The sequence below is a fragment of the Lissotriton vulgaris genome, chromosome 3_1 (assembly GCF_964263255.1).
Source record: "Lissotriton vulgaris chromosome 3_1, aLisVul1.2, whole genome shotgun sequence".
Classification (NCBI taxonomy): Eukaryota; Metazoa; Chordata; class Amphibia; order Caudata; family Salamandridae; genus Lissotriton; species Lissotriton vulgaris.
Window position 1 is genome coordinate 1,754,044,228 of NC_141689.1, and position 14,427 is coordinate 1,754,058,654.

Here is a 14,427-nt window from a genome sequence, read left to right on the forward strand (position 1 = left end):
TTGCACAATTTGAATCCTAGATGGCATGACATGCATCTCCTAATATTACTATCAATCTACATATTTTGACCACATCCCTAAACTACATAATAACATCATCACAGGTGTCAATTACTACATAAAAAAATAACTAATGCAAAATGGTCCTAATATTTACCTTAATGCTTAATGACTCCAACATTGATTGAGATGATTTTCCAGATAGCTACACTAATGTACTGCTGAAGATGTTAGTGTAACTCAACTTCAAACAATCTCTGAACATTTCATATAAAAGGCAAAATCCTATATCTATTTCCTGTGAAGCATGATTTACTACAGTATAGTTCATACTAGTTTCACACCACTCTAGTTAAAGGAACATCCTCTCATTTTCTTTTTACATTGAGCCCAGAAAAGGGATTTAAGAGTTACCATATTGCTCTGCGTGTTTTTCACAGTGCCCAAATTTAAGCGCATATTACCATACATGCCCATGCTGCATTATAATGCCTAGATCGACCCCTGCATGCCAATAACCACAATCACATTTGTGTTAGGTAAACCTCCTCATATGCCATGTTTGTTTATTGTAGAGCAGGTTCTTCCATGAAAATGCCCGGATACCTTATTACCCCTGGAATCTTACCCAATTCATTCACTGACAGAATCACACACACATACACACGAACAAACACTCACATGTGCTAGCACATGCACAAAAATATACATCACAGGGGGACCCTTTTACACATGCACACATATAAGCACGAACAGACCCAGTTAGACACAAACCCACACTATCCGACAGGTGCATTAACACACAACTGCCCACATATGAAGGAACCCACACATACACTGAGACCAATGCAAATGCACACACAAATGCATGCCTATTCACATTTTTGTGTATATGCCTACAAATGCACAAATACATATGCAGCACCTGCAGACTTGTTAAAATTCCTGGACAAACACACATAGATAGGCTCACAAAGGCATACACATATGCACATATACACATGAACACACACAGACACCGCAAAATGCACAAACTCACATGCCCATAGACACATAATTGTATAAACAAACAGCTACACATGTACTCTGAAATCACAAGACTTGCACTGATTTACCTACAGAAACTGCTGGTAGTCTGTCTTTTTGTTGGAACTTATACAGTGCCCAGAGGCTGATGGAAAAGCAGTACCCTCTCTTCATAAGGTATATCAGTGTTGAGTCTGAGTCGAAGAACCACCAGGGCCTTTCCGAGCCAGGTTAAAACTATGGGTACCAGCATATGAATACATATTTTACCTATATGGTCAGGGAGCTCAAGGAACATGTGGCACATTTCAGGTGATATGATGAAATGCTTAGGACATCTATACGGTTGTCTACTCTTTAGTTTTACCCATCGTTATCATTTTGTATCAGAACAAAATGGCTGTAAGTTGAGCCTAAATACATGTTTTATCAGAGAGGGAGTACAGCACTCAAATCACTGATAATACTCTGGGTTCCCTTTCCCCGGATGCTTCACAAGTGTATTTTGGCTCTGTGGTGTCTGCTTGTGATTGTCATTGAAGCCCATATTGCGGGCATCCATCCCTACTGCACTGATATCTGACTTCTGTTGGCCATCCTAACTCCTTACACTGTTAACATGAATTTAGTCATCCTCACTGGATAAAAATTGTGGCCTAAACTTAACCTGCCAGGTACTTTATTGTGAACCTATGCTTGGGAGCACCCCTGCACTCATTACTATTGTTGCCAGTACATTTGCACTAAATGCTATGGGACTCTTAGCAATAGCTTGCACATTGGAGCATGGATGCACTTAGTATCTCTGTTTTCCCATGACTCACAGACCTAATGTGTGACTTGCAAATCTTAAGGCCCCTTCTAGCAAAGTTCTTATGAGAGCAGATCATTTTCAAGCCTACAGAGACCATCCTTGTTAATTGTCTCTTTGTAAGGGTGTCTCATGTGAACCTAACAGCTAAAGAACATTGGTTATGGTGGAGAAAATATGCCCAAACTATTGTGCAGGTTTTCACTGACAAGGAGAAACAAGAGATGGAAGAAGATCTGGTGAATAGTAAAGGTAATGCAGTTATGACTGGGATCATATGACCTTCACATAAAGACAGGAATTTCGAATTGACACAATGACAAAATCCTCAATGTGTTATGCTATTAAGTTATGCTACGTGTATTGGTAAAACGCAGTATCACTTGCGTGGGTATCCTGGTACTGAGCAGGTGTGTGTGCCTGGCTATGCCTATGGTAGGTTGGTTAATTGAAAAGCCAGCTCTTCAGCATCTTCTGGAATTCAAGAAGAAAGGAAGCTTGTTTCCGGTCCAGGGAAGACATGGCTTGGCAGTTTGGGCTGGACTGTTCCCATGAGGCACAGGGTCAGACTGATTTGCATATAGCCATGTCTGAACTGGGGTGGCAGAGTGGGCTAAAGAACGGTGATGGATTAAACCCAGATCTTTTGACTGGATGTGAGTGTTTGATTGATTCAGATGCTCCGTCCATCACCACCCCCTTTTGTACCACGTGTATTGGTAAAGCGCAGTATCACTTGCGTGGGTATCCTGGTACTGAGCAGGTGTGTGTGCCTGGCTATGCCTATGGTAGGTTGGTAAATTGAAAAGCCAGCTCTTCAGCTTCTTCAGGAATCCAAGAAGAAAGGAGAAGGCTCTGATGTGGAATGACAGACTGTTTCCTACTTCAGGAATAATTTAAGAGAATGCCCATCCTTCTGATCTTGTTCTGTGTAGGCATGGGGTGTGTGTGAGTAGGAGCCCTGCAAAGTGGAGGCATCTGGGTGGTTGGTGGAAAGAGGCAGACTGTTCAGGTAGGTGAGGACTAAGTTGTGTAGCTCCTTGAATATGTGTATGAGAAGTTTTAAACTAATGTATTTGTCCACTGGGTGCCAGTGAAGCTCACTGAGGTGTCTTGTGATGTGAGTTCTGTGTGGGAGGTTGAGGATGAGTTTGGTTACAGAGTTCTTTATTGTTTGTACTCTTCCCACAAGCTGCTTGGTTACCCCGGAGTAGGAGGTGCTCCTGTAGTTCAAATTGATGTCAACTAAGGGGTGAGTGAAAGTTTTTCTAGTGTTGCTTGATAGCCATTTGAAGATGTTCCTCAGCACATTCAGAGTGTGGAAGCAGCAAGCAGTGTTGACGTTAAATTGTGCAGTCATGTCCAGTTTGCTGTTGATGATTATTCTGAAGTTTCTGGCTTGGGTGCTGACTGTGGGTCCGATTTCGGAAGGCCACCAGTTGGAGTGCTATGGTGCAGTGTTCTTGCTGAATATAATATTTATGTCTTATTTGTTTATTTATTTATAAACTTTTATATAGAGCAAACTTGATCCCGAAGGATATCAGAGTGCTTTACAAATTGAGGGAATGAGTTAACATCAGTACAAGAGTCAAATAGGGAATATACATAGACAATGCAAAAATTGTGCACAGGAAAGGACCAATATAGGCCTTGGCTAGTCGTATAAAGTGCTAGGCCTTGAAAACATAATGGCAAGGGGAGCAAACCCAATAGAACAAAACCGGAGTGCTTTCATCCAGTTAGTGACTTCAGTCATGCAGGCGGTGAGCTACTTTCTTGGGTTGGGGATCTTGTTAGAGAGGGAGAGTGTGAGGTATGTGTTGTTGGTGTATGAGAAGATGTTGCTATTGTATGCCTTGAAGTGGTGAGACTGAGTGATGAGCCTTGAGGTACTTCGCAGATGAGTTTGCGGGCTTCTGAGGAGTAAGGTAATATCTACCAGCCATACCTAAAAAATTACTACGCTTGGCCTATGCAGAAGAAAATGCTTTGTATAACACTGTCTGTCAAAGAATAATTCTGAAATTATATTTAAGGCAGTCTTTAAAGCGTATTTTGTATTAGTTTTAGTAAGTCTTGAATGATTTGCTGAGAGCTCCAGGGCATCATTCACATCATTCTGTATCATATTATTGATAAAAAATTATCAAAATTCAGTAGATGTGTTGTCATCATCTGTCATGCAAACACCTCACATATAGTTTTTGTAAATGTATGATGAATTTACAGAACACTTGTTAAAAGTAAGAAGACCTTTGCCTTATGATAATCTTTCTTGATTCTATCTTAACGCCTTAACCGCAGCGTTTTTTCTGCCGCGGTACGGGCGTTCTAAAGGGTGGATGGGGCTCCGTTGGCCACTGGCCGATGGCAGCAGTAGCCAGGTAGTGCTCCCGTCTGCCAATGGCCGATGGCAGCATGGAACGGGTTAACAGTAACTGTACAGTTGTTGTCATAACTAAGCAGGATTGTGATTCCACTGCCATTGCTATGAATATCAATGATGGTACATTGTGGGCTCTTATGCTGGGTCTAAGTCTCCTGCAAACTGGCATTTTGTTTTTGGAAATTCTTCTCTTCCCAGAATATTATATTTGTGTGACAGCATTCAATTCCAGACTGGCAAAGAAGCATTTGGCTTTGCTTCACTCTCAGACCATTTCTAGTCAAATATGTTGTATTGTATATTACTATAGTAGTTTAATAGCCATTACTACTCCTGTGGGGGTGAATGAAGCACTTGTCCATATTGGTAGCATGCTACACTGTTTGGATGTGGGGTTAAAAGTTATTTTTCTCCTTCGAGCCTAAGTAGCAACTATTTCCATGACATGCATGATGATCACTATGATACAATTATGATGTAATGGGTGATGTGCTTATCGGAGTGGTTGATGAGAAGATCTGCCTTTGAAGACTGCTTTTTAGTGTTCTTTAGCCAAGGGCTGGGTGGAGCGCACCATATTCCATGAAGTTCCGCCTGCAGGCGAAGTTGTATCAATTTCAGAAATGCCTTTGTTTTATCGAACCTCCCACAATGCTTCTTCCAGTAACCAACAGCGTTGCATATCATCTATTGGCTTCAGAGGGAGATAGAGATATTCCAAGAAGTTCAGGACTGAACTTCTCATCAAAACAACACTTCAAATAAAAGCATCAGTCCCAAATAATAGATGCAGAGCCCTGCTTCAAATTTCCGAGGTGCTTGGCCTATGCATTCAATGCAGGTTGCTAGGTACCTACAGACATCCTCGTTTGCACTAACAGTAGCTCGTAGCCTACTTAAATACACATTACCATGTTTGTCCTTGAAAGCGAGGCACTTGAAACCCCCCTACTGATATTATCCATATACTGCCCTATATTTTCTCTCTTGAGTTTTGGTAGAAGTGCCTTTTTTTGTGTTGTCGAGCTGCCTCCCTGTGGCTCCAGGTGGTTGTGATCCATGTCACCCCACTACCTGTGTTTATAGACTCTGAGTTTATATGGTCCCTGGTGTCACTGGCCGGCAGTCACTGAGGGAATGGAGCTAGCAAACATTTAGCTTAGAGGAGGAGAATTATTATCCTGGGGAGAAGATATTTGGCATGACAAAAGACTGTCCAGCGTGTTTGTGTATGTTACAAAGGAGCCAAAAGAGAGGGAGAATAATGCAGAAGAAGAAACGAGGGAGAGAGAGAGACAGAGAGAAAGGTGAGCTCATTTGAAAGAATGTGTGACAGAATACTGCATATGTTTTTCCCGCCTGCCTTAGGAACTCCGTCATTTGAACAATTGCTTCTTTAGAACACATTTGTTCTGCACGCAAGTCATTTTAACGCCTTGCCTTACAGGGTCGCTGGTTATTGGAATAGTACAATTTACTATTCCATCTCCAGTCTGTGCAACAGTAAGGAAGGTGTTGGACTTTATTTCTAACACCACTCCACCAAAGCACCCCCCTAAAGCAAGTTGTTGCAATGACTTGCATGCGGAACAAATGCGTGCTAAAGAAGCATTAATTTTGTGGCCGGTACTGTGAGGGCAGAGCGTGTGTTGTATCCTACTGTTGTTTCCTACCCTTGCCACCCCCTGCACCCATGCGCTTGGTATCTTCCTGTCCCCTGCGCGTGACCCTCTCCAGCTGCGCCCCTTCCCATTGGTTCCCCCGCATTCCATGGCTTGCGCCAGCTGACTCTGTTGACACCAACTGTCATATTGATGTTTCGTTCACCCACGCATGACCACTGTGTGGGGCTGTATTAATAAACCCGTATTCATCTGACTACTGCCTGCTGACTACTTCTTAACAGTGGCGACGAGGTTAGCGGAGAAACTACAGCCTCGCACGGTGGCACAGCTGATTGATTCTTCTTCTGCTGCATCCGGTATATCTACGAATTTTTCAGGCAAACCTTCTTACCTGAAGAATCCTGTGCCTTCTCCCCGTGGTTCATGAAGACCGACCTGCACGGCTGCCCTGGGTGAAGTGGCCGCGTATCTTCTTTCGAGATCTGAATATCTCGCAACGACCGGTTGCTGCGCCACACGGAGGTAGGATCGCTGCTGTGTTGTGGGGATTCCTCTTCGTGTGTGCCTTCTTCGCGCGTCGACGCTCTTCCTGGTTGAGCTGTCCACGACGCGTCCTGATTCCTGTCAACGGCGCTGTTCTTTCCTGGCGTTTCATTGCGCACATTTCAGTCAGCTGTTTTCGCGCCTCTGACTCATCGCATCTGCGCATGCCTGGTGACGCGTGACGTCACTGAAACGCAGCGCAGGGTGCCATTTTGGAAAAAAAAAAAAAACTCTCGTTTTCTTCAAGCTGGTGTTCGAGCCTAGCCCAACCTGTGTGTTATCGTGTCTGTTACACCAAAGTCTCAAGAGTGTTGCAAACAACGGGTCATGCTCGCATCCATGCATTTAAATAAATAAGTGTCACACATTGCAAGCAGCACGTCATTTAACCTTATCTATTGACTGAAGGCTCACCCATCTCAAGGACTGTGTTCAAAACATTGAAATTCCTGCTGGGTACATCTTTGGCCTTACTCAATCAACCGTCATGTGTGCTCTCAGTTCCTTGAATCTTTCACAACCTCAGGCATTTCTACCTCTTAAAGGTGCACCGTGCATGCCTTGGAAAGAGTGGAAAGAGTATTTTGTCAATTACATAGAGACTGTTGAGGATGAGGATTTCACTGCGGAAAAGAAGAAAAAGGTGCTTTTATACTGTTTGGGTCCTGGGGGCCTTAAGACTTACAATAACATTGAGAAGAAAGTGAGAGCAGGTGATGACGTTTACCAACATGCCCTTGATGATCTCAACGATCACTTCACGCCCATTGTGTGTGTCGCTGTTGATCGGTACAAGTTCTCTAGAAGGAAGCAGGGAAAAGATGAGAGTGTGGAGGATTATGTGGCTGCTCTGAATAACCTGGCCCTGACCTGCAGATTCGGGGCGCTGCAAGAGGAGTTTGTGCGAGATCAAATTATAATGCACGCAAGCAACCCTAACATCCAAGATAAACTCTGGGTCAATGGCGAGGCTTCCTTGAAGGAGGTTGTTGCTCTTGTCAAGAAGGCTGAACTGACTGGCAGGTGTGCCAAAGCGGTGATTGATGAACCAGCTGAAATAAAAGCTATCAGATCCTCCAAACACAAACAGAGAGCAAGCAAAAAAGAAATGGTTCATGATCATCACAAGAGGTCTGAGTCTACCAGACCGAGATATAGCAGTGATAGACGCATGAATACTAGAGACAATGATTTTCCTGATCTCAAATGCTATCGCTGTGGGTCTCCAACTCATCTTGCTGACTCAAAAAAATGCCCAGCTCTACATCAGAAGTGCTTGTCTTGCGGCATGACTGGACACATTGCTAAGGTCTGCAACAAGAGAATGTACAGACAACACCGACAAGTACGGCAAATACAGGAAGAGAGTGATTCCACCGAAGAAGACTCGGAGTACTCTGACTCCGACAGTGTCAGCTATGTGTTCTCAATTGAATACGACGTGTTAGATGTCACGCCCACAAAGAGGAAAAAACCCATGTGTGATGTTAGTTTGGGAGGGGTGACAGTCAACTTGATGGCAGACTCTGGATCGCCCTTCACGATCATCAGCGAAAACGTTTGGAAGCAATTCACGGATAAAATAGGGTCAAATCTGGAAAAACCTAGAGTTGTTGCTAGAAGCTACACAGGAGACAACATCGAATTCCTAGGAACACGCGACCTAGAATTTGAATTTAAAAATCGAAGAGCACTATGCCGACTGTATGTTGCAAAAAAAGGCCCCTCTGTCCTTGGCTGGAGTGACCAAGCTGATCTGGGTATCATGCTCGACCCCAATAGTGAAGATCCTGTCTTGTCCATTAATGACTCCTGTAAACTGGCCATCCAAAAAGAATTTCCCGAAGTGTTCTCAGGAAAAGTTGGTCTGCTTAACAGTTTCGAACACAAAATTGAATTAAAGGACTCAGCTATTCCTTGCATTCACAAGGTAAGACATCTACCAGTATCGGTGAGAAGTGATGTACAAGCAGAACTCGACAAGCTTGTTAAGAGTGGCATCATAGAAGCAGTGGAATCTGCGGAGTGGGTTTCCCCCTTGGTTGTTGTCAAACGCCCCAACGGGAAAATCAGACTCTGCATCGACCTCAGGGACCTCAATAAGAACATTATTGTTGACCAATATCCCCTGCCACGCATTTGTGAAATGTTCAGTGCTACCAACGATATGAGTGTATTTTCCATAATTGACTTAAAATCTGCATATCACCAAATTCCACTGCATGCAGATAGTAAAAAATTCACCACCTTTATCTCACCTTTTGGTTGCTTTCGTTTTACCAGGGTACCTTTCGGATTAGCCTCTGCCGCTGCACTCTTCCAGAGGGTCATGACATCCATTCTGGAGGGTGTGGATGGCATCAGGTTTTTCCAGGATGATATCCTAGTCATGGGCAGCAACCAATCGGAACACGACACACGCCTTAGGCTAGTGTTTAGCAAACTTAAAATGCATGGTTTGACAGTGGAATTGGACAAATGTAAAATTTCACAGGACAAAGTGGTTTACCTCGGGCACACCATCAGCCGTGATGGGATCAAACCCAAACAGGGTCTGGTGGATGCCATCCTCAATGCTCCATGTCCCTCAAGCAAAGAGGATGTTCGAGCTTTTCTCGGCTTGACGGAGTATTACTCAAAATTTATAAGGAACTTCTCTGAAAAAACCTACAGCATAAGGCAACTATTGAAGAACAAAACCAAATTTGTCTGGTCATCGGACTGTCAGAACACCTTTGTTACCATCAAAAAAGAAATCAGTGAAGCACCTTTTCTTAAAGGTTTTGACCCCAATGCAGACATCTACCTCACCACAGACGCAAGCAACAAAGGCATTGGAGCTGTGTTAGCACAGAAGGACTCATCTAATCAAGAGTGGGTGGTAGCATTTGCCTCCAGGTCGCTCACCTCTGCGGAGGAAAAGTATTCTGTCATAGAACGCGAAATGTTAGCTTGTTCGTGGGCGCTCAACTACTTCAGAGCTTATGTGTGGGGGTACAAAATCCATCTCCGCACAGACCACAAACCGTTGGTTAAGATTCTGACAGCCTCAGGTCTACAAAATGCTTCACCAAGACTCAGCAAAATGTCGATCAAGCTGCTGGATTACAACTACACTGCAGAATATTGGCCAGGAGTGAAAAATAAAATCGCGGACTTCCTCAGCAGGTTACCCCTGCCTCACACGGAAAGCACAGTCGCTCAAGAAGAGGAGGAGAAGGTTGCTCTACTGTTCAACACGGACCTGGATGGAATATCAGCAGAAGAATGGGATCAACACATGTCGCGCGACTCCACTCTGCAAATGGTATGCCAATTCATCAACTCCGCATGGCCCGACAAGCGCAACCTACAAGACGTTGTCAAAGTGTTTTGGGAAACCAGAAATGAACTCAGTTTGGAAAACGGTGTGTTGTACAGAATGGGGAAAGCCATAGCCCCTGCCACGCTCAGAGACAAAATCCTAAGTTTGTGTCATGTTGGCCACTTAGGCATCACCAAAACCAAGCAGCGTGTCAGAGCAAGTTATTGGTGGCCGGGTATAGACAAGCAAATAGAAGTCCTGGTCAGGAACTGCTTGGAATGTTGTGACTCAGACAAAACACTCAAGACGTCAAAAGTCAGTCTCTCTCCGATTCAACCCCCGCAAATGGCCTGGGAGAAGTTGGGTCTGGACATTGTGGGGCCTGTTGAAGGTCATGGGGGAGAAATCAAGTACATCTTAGTGGCGATAGATCATTTCTCCAAGTGGCCGGAAATTAAGATAGTAGAAGAAATTGACAGTTCTAAATGCATTGAGTTCTTGGACAAGCTCTTCCTCAGTGAAGGCTTACCAAAATCCGTCCTCACCGACAACGGCCGGCAATTCTGTTCCGAGGCATTCAAATCGTTCCTGGCTAGGAACTGCATCACCCATCACACCACGTCAGTTTATCACCCCGAAGGTAATGGCCTCACTGAACGCTTTAACCGTGTCTTGAAAGGACACATTCAACTATCCAGAAATGCAAACTTGAATTGGGAAGAGGAAATATACAAACTCATCTGGGCATTCAGAATTGCTCCCTGTGCAAGCACTCGCACTGCTCCATTCATTCTCATGAGAAGCAGGCAGCCCATGAGCGTTGATCTAGGATGGATGTCTGAATCTAAGCAAATCGAATGGTCTCCCGAAAACATAAGGAAAAACATCATCAAAGCACAGAAGTACTACAAAGATTGGTATGATTCTAGACACGGTGCAAAAGATCATTCATTCAAAGTTGGCGATCTTGTTAAAGTTCGTTTGGAAAAAAAAGTAAAGAAGGGAGAAAGCAGATATACCGCCCCACTTCACATTGAGGAACTGTTCAACAATGCGGCAAGACTCAGTGATGGGAAAGTCTGGCACATGAGCAGACTGGCGAACTATCATCCCAGTGACAAGGCCCAGTGTCACCAGCAGCATGTTACTGTCAACAATGACTTGTGGGTAGATGTTGATAAATCCAATACTGAAGTGTATAATAAGTCTAGAAACAACAGCACACGTGACCTCCAACCCGACTCGGACTCTGATGACGGCCATTTTACAGATCGGTCTGCAGGTGCCCATCCCAGCACTTCGACTTGTAATCGGAGTTGTCAGGATGACCCTCATTCGGATTCTGAAGTGGTGTCTGATAGTCACAGTCTCAGTGGTAGGTTCGGCAGATCTGACATGGACTCTCATTCAGACACCGAATGTGCACCACACGCACCTGCGACCTTTGGTAGGTTTGGTAGGACCATTCGCAGACCCAAGCGTCTGGATGATTATGAATGTGACTAATGACCCTACAGTTATGCACCCCTGTTACCAGTCACTGCTCCTCTAGGCGTTGTTGCCAAACCTCTATAGAGAGGAAGATGTGTTGTATCCTACTGTTGTTTCCTACCCTTGCCACCCCCTGCACCCATGCGCTTGGTATCTTCCTGTCCCCTGCGCGTGACCCTCTCCAGCTGCGCCCCTTCCCATTGGTTCCCCCGCATTCCATGGCTTGCGCCAGCTGACTCTGTTGACACCAACTGTCATATTGATGTTTCGTTCACCCACGCATGACCACTGTGTGGGGCTGTATTAATAAACCCGTATTCATCTGACTACTGCCTGCTGACTACTTCTTAACAGCGTGATTCCGGCTTCGTCCTACAGGATGTTTCCCGGTTTGAAAATTCACTGGATAAAATGGGAGAAGCCAAAAAGGCCTAGAACAATGCAAAAGATGACCGAAAGCATTTAGGCTAAAAGATGCATCTTTCAAATTATTATAAAAGAGTAGAGTGATGAGACAACACATTGTGGCACTCTATTATGACAAGTAGAACTACCCATGTTGGACTTGGCCCTTATTGGTCTAAAAATTTTCGCTTTTACCCCTAGTCTTTTTACTGACATGGTATGTCTGAACTGAAAATAATAAATGTTGTGCAATGGTGTACGCACCTTTGTTTCCACCACTGTAGAAATGCAACTTTGTAAAATGCAACTTAAAATGGACACCATTTCTGTCTGCTTGTGCCGCATGCCTGAGGTGGGTTGGCGGTCTAGTGTTTGAAGTGACAAGGTGCTCTACACTTCCACCACAGTGACAGTTTAGGCTGGAACTGCCATGGACCTACTAGAATCTTCCAGCCCTTTCTGCTAGGTGGGAGGAGGGGTGCATGAGGAGAGCACGTTATCTATACTGCCCACCTGAAAGACAGCTACTTCCAGGGAGTGGTGGCAATCTTTGCAACGTGTGTGCATGTATGAGGTTCTCCCTTCTGACTTGAGGCCTAATGCATTTCTACACGCAGTGTAATCCTGCCATGATGTCCATGCTCTTATGCTAATGAGAAATGCCCCAATGGTGCCTAATGTACCTGCAAAGACTAATGCTTAAGGTGTTTATACCCCAGGATTGGTGCCTTTTGTATTTGATGATGCCTAATGCCATGATGTATGCCTAAAGTGTCTTTACCCTAATAATATTGCATAAGGTGGCTACAGGCTAATGCTATGCATAATGTGTTTCAAAACCTAAGGTTGAGGCCTGATGTTATTTTTTCCCCAAGGATTATACTGTTGGTGTTCTGCCTAATGATTATGCTCCATGCTCATTACTCATGCCTGCTTCCGTTTTTGGGCCTAAGCTTAATGTCAGGTTATGATGCCTCATGATTTATGCCTAATGACACTGCACTTATGCTAATGAGGTTTTTATGCCCACTGTCATGCATAATGTGTTTCCCGGTCAATGTGATGTTGAGATTATGCATAAGATGGTTTATACTTCATGCTCATGGCCCTATTGACATGCCTCATATGTTATGCCTAATGTATGTGTTTATAATGCTAATGGTTACTTTTCCCCTAATGCTTACCAGGGTGGTGTTCCACATAATGTGCCATGCCCCATGCTGCTGATGAGGTTTATGCCCATTGTTGTGTCTGAGGTGCTTTTATGCCTATTGAGATGCCACATGCATACGTTTAGGTCTTACGAGGACACATAATATGTTTTATGCCTTTTGAGGTGCTCAGATATTCTAGATTCACGCCTGATCTCATGTGGTTATGTGAATGTGCTGTGATTCTTGACCTAATGTGTTTATGCCCCATGCTAAAGGGATTTATGCAAATGTGATGTTGCTCAGTGCATGATTGTGCCGGTAGCTACTGACCGTCACACCCTTATTGCTAATGTACTTAGATTTTTTTCTTTTTGCTTAGCGATGTTTCTGGCAGCTGCCCGATTGGCCCTGCCCTGTAAATAGTCCCCCATATATATGGCTACCTGGTGCCAGTTGGCACAGTGTTACAACTGTGATTGCCTTATAATGTGTTCTGCATAATATATATGCAGTTTTTTTCACCTAACCTGGTGTGGTCTCTTTTTGTAGTGTGCCTAGTGTGTCGCCTGTGAGTGGGCTGCGCAGATGCTTTACACAATGCCCTGGAGTTTAGCCTATCCACTCCGCACCACGCTACTCCATTTCTAACAACCCACTAGGAACAATTATAAGGAACACTTACTGTTTTATCTTGTAGTGCAAAAATAAACGTAGTACGTAATAGATCGAGCCACCATGAGCACTCCCTGGAAATATATGCACGCTAAACAATGAATTTGGAAAGTTCCCGAATCAGCCTAGGGGGATTTCAAAATGTCGGCCAAACACCTAAAGCTGCACTTTTTGCTAGGCGGCAATGGAAGACTTCGCGTAGCAATAACCTTCCTCCTACCTGCTTTTCAGAGGAGTGTCCACGTCTCGACAGCAGCAACTGACTTCCACGCACCATTTGCACTTGGCTCAAAATCCTTGAAAGGGTCCATGGCTCGTGCTCACAAGATGAACCTGCACTACAAGGACCTGACCGCCCTGCTCTGCCACCTCACATCAAACATGCAGCAAGTTTTTTAGAGTTGAGCTCCTTCTTCCCTGACATGACCCCAAGGCAGCTTCTATGGCAGTCATCTTCTGAAGGTGCATGCAGTATTGATGGACAATGCCTTGCTAAGCCTAATTCAGTGGCACTTTAATTGGAGGTTTGTCGGTAAATTCTGTTCTATGGCAGTGGAAAAGTTTTTGCCAAACTCCACACTCCAAGCAGAGCGCAGAGTGGAAAAATTGTGTGAACTCTGCCTGTGTAGTGAAGTTTGCCTTCTAGGCCTTCGTTATATGACTGCCATTATGGAATGTCAATTGAAGAGATTTGCCAAGTTGGACTCTGTTATTGTCATCATTTGTTAATATGAGATGTCAGTGCTCTGAGTATGTGACTATTTGGGGCCCAAAGGGTGAAATATATTAGAGTCCACAGTTGACCAGCAAATTGTGATAGGACTTGGGGGGGGGGGGCTTATGATAAAAATTAAGTGATTACATAAGTGTGCCAATGTAATCTGTAATAGTGTCATCCAACAAGGATCCACAGGTCCTTTTATCCATTACATGGCTTTCCTATTGATGATGAGGGATCAGGTAGTGAATCAGTATATAACAAGATCTAGTGACATGGATTATATATG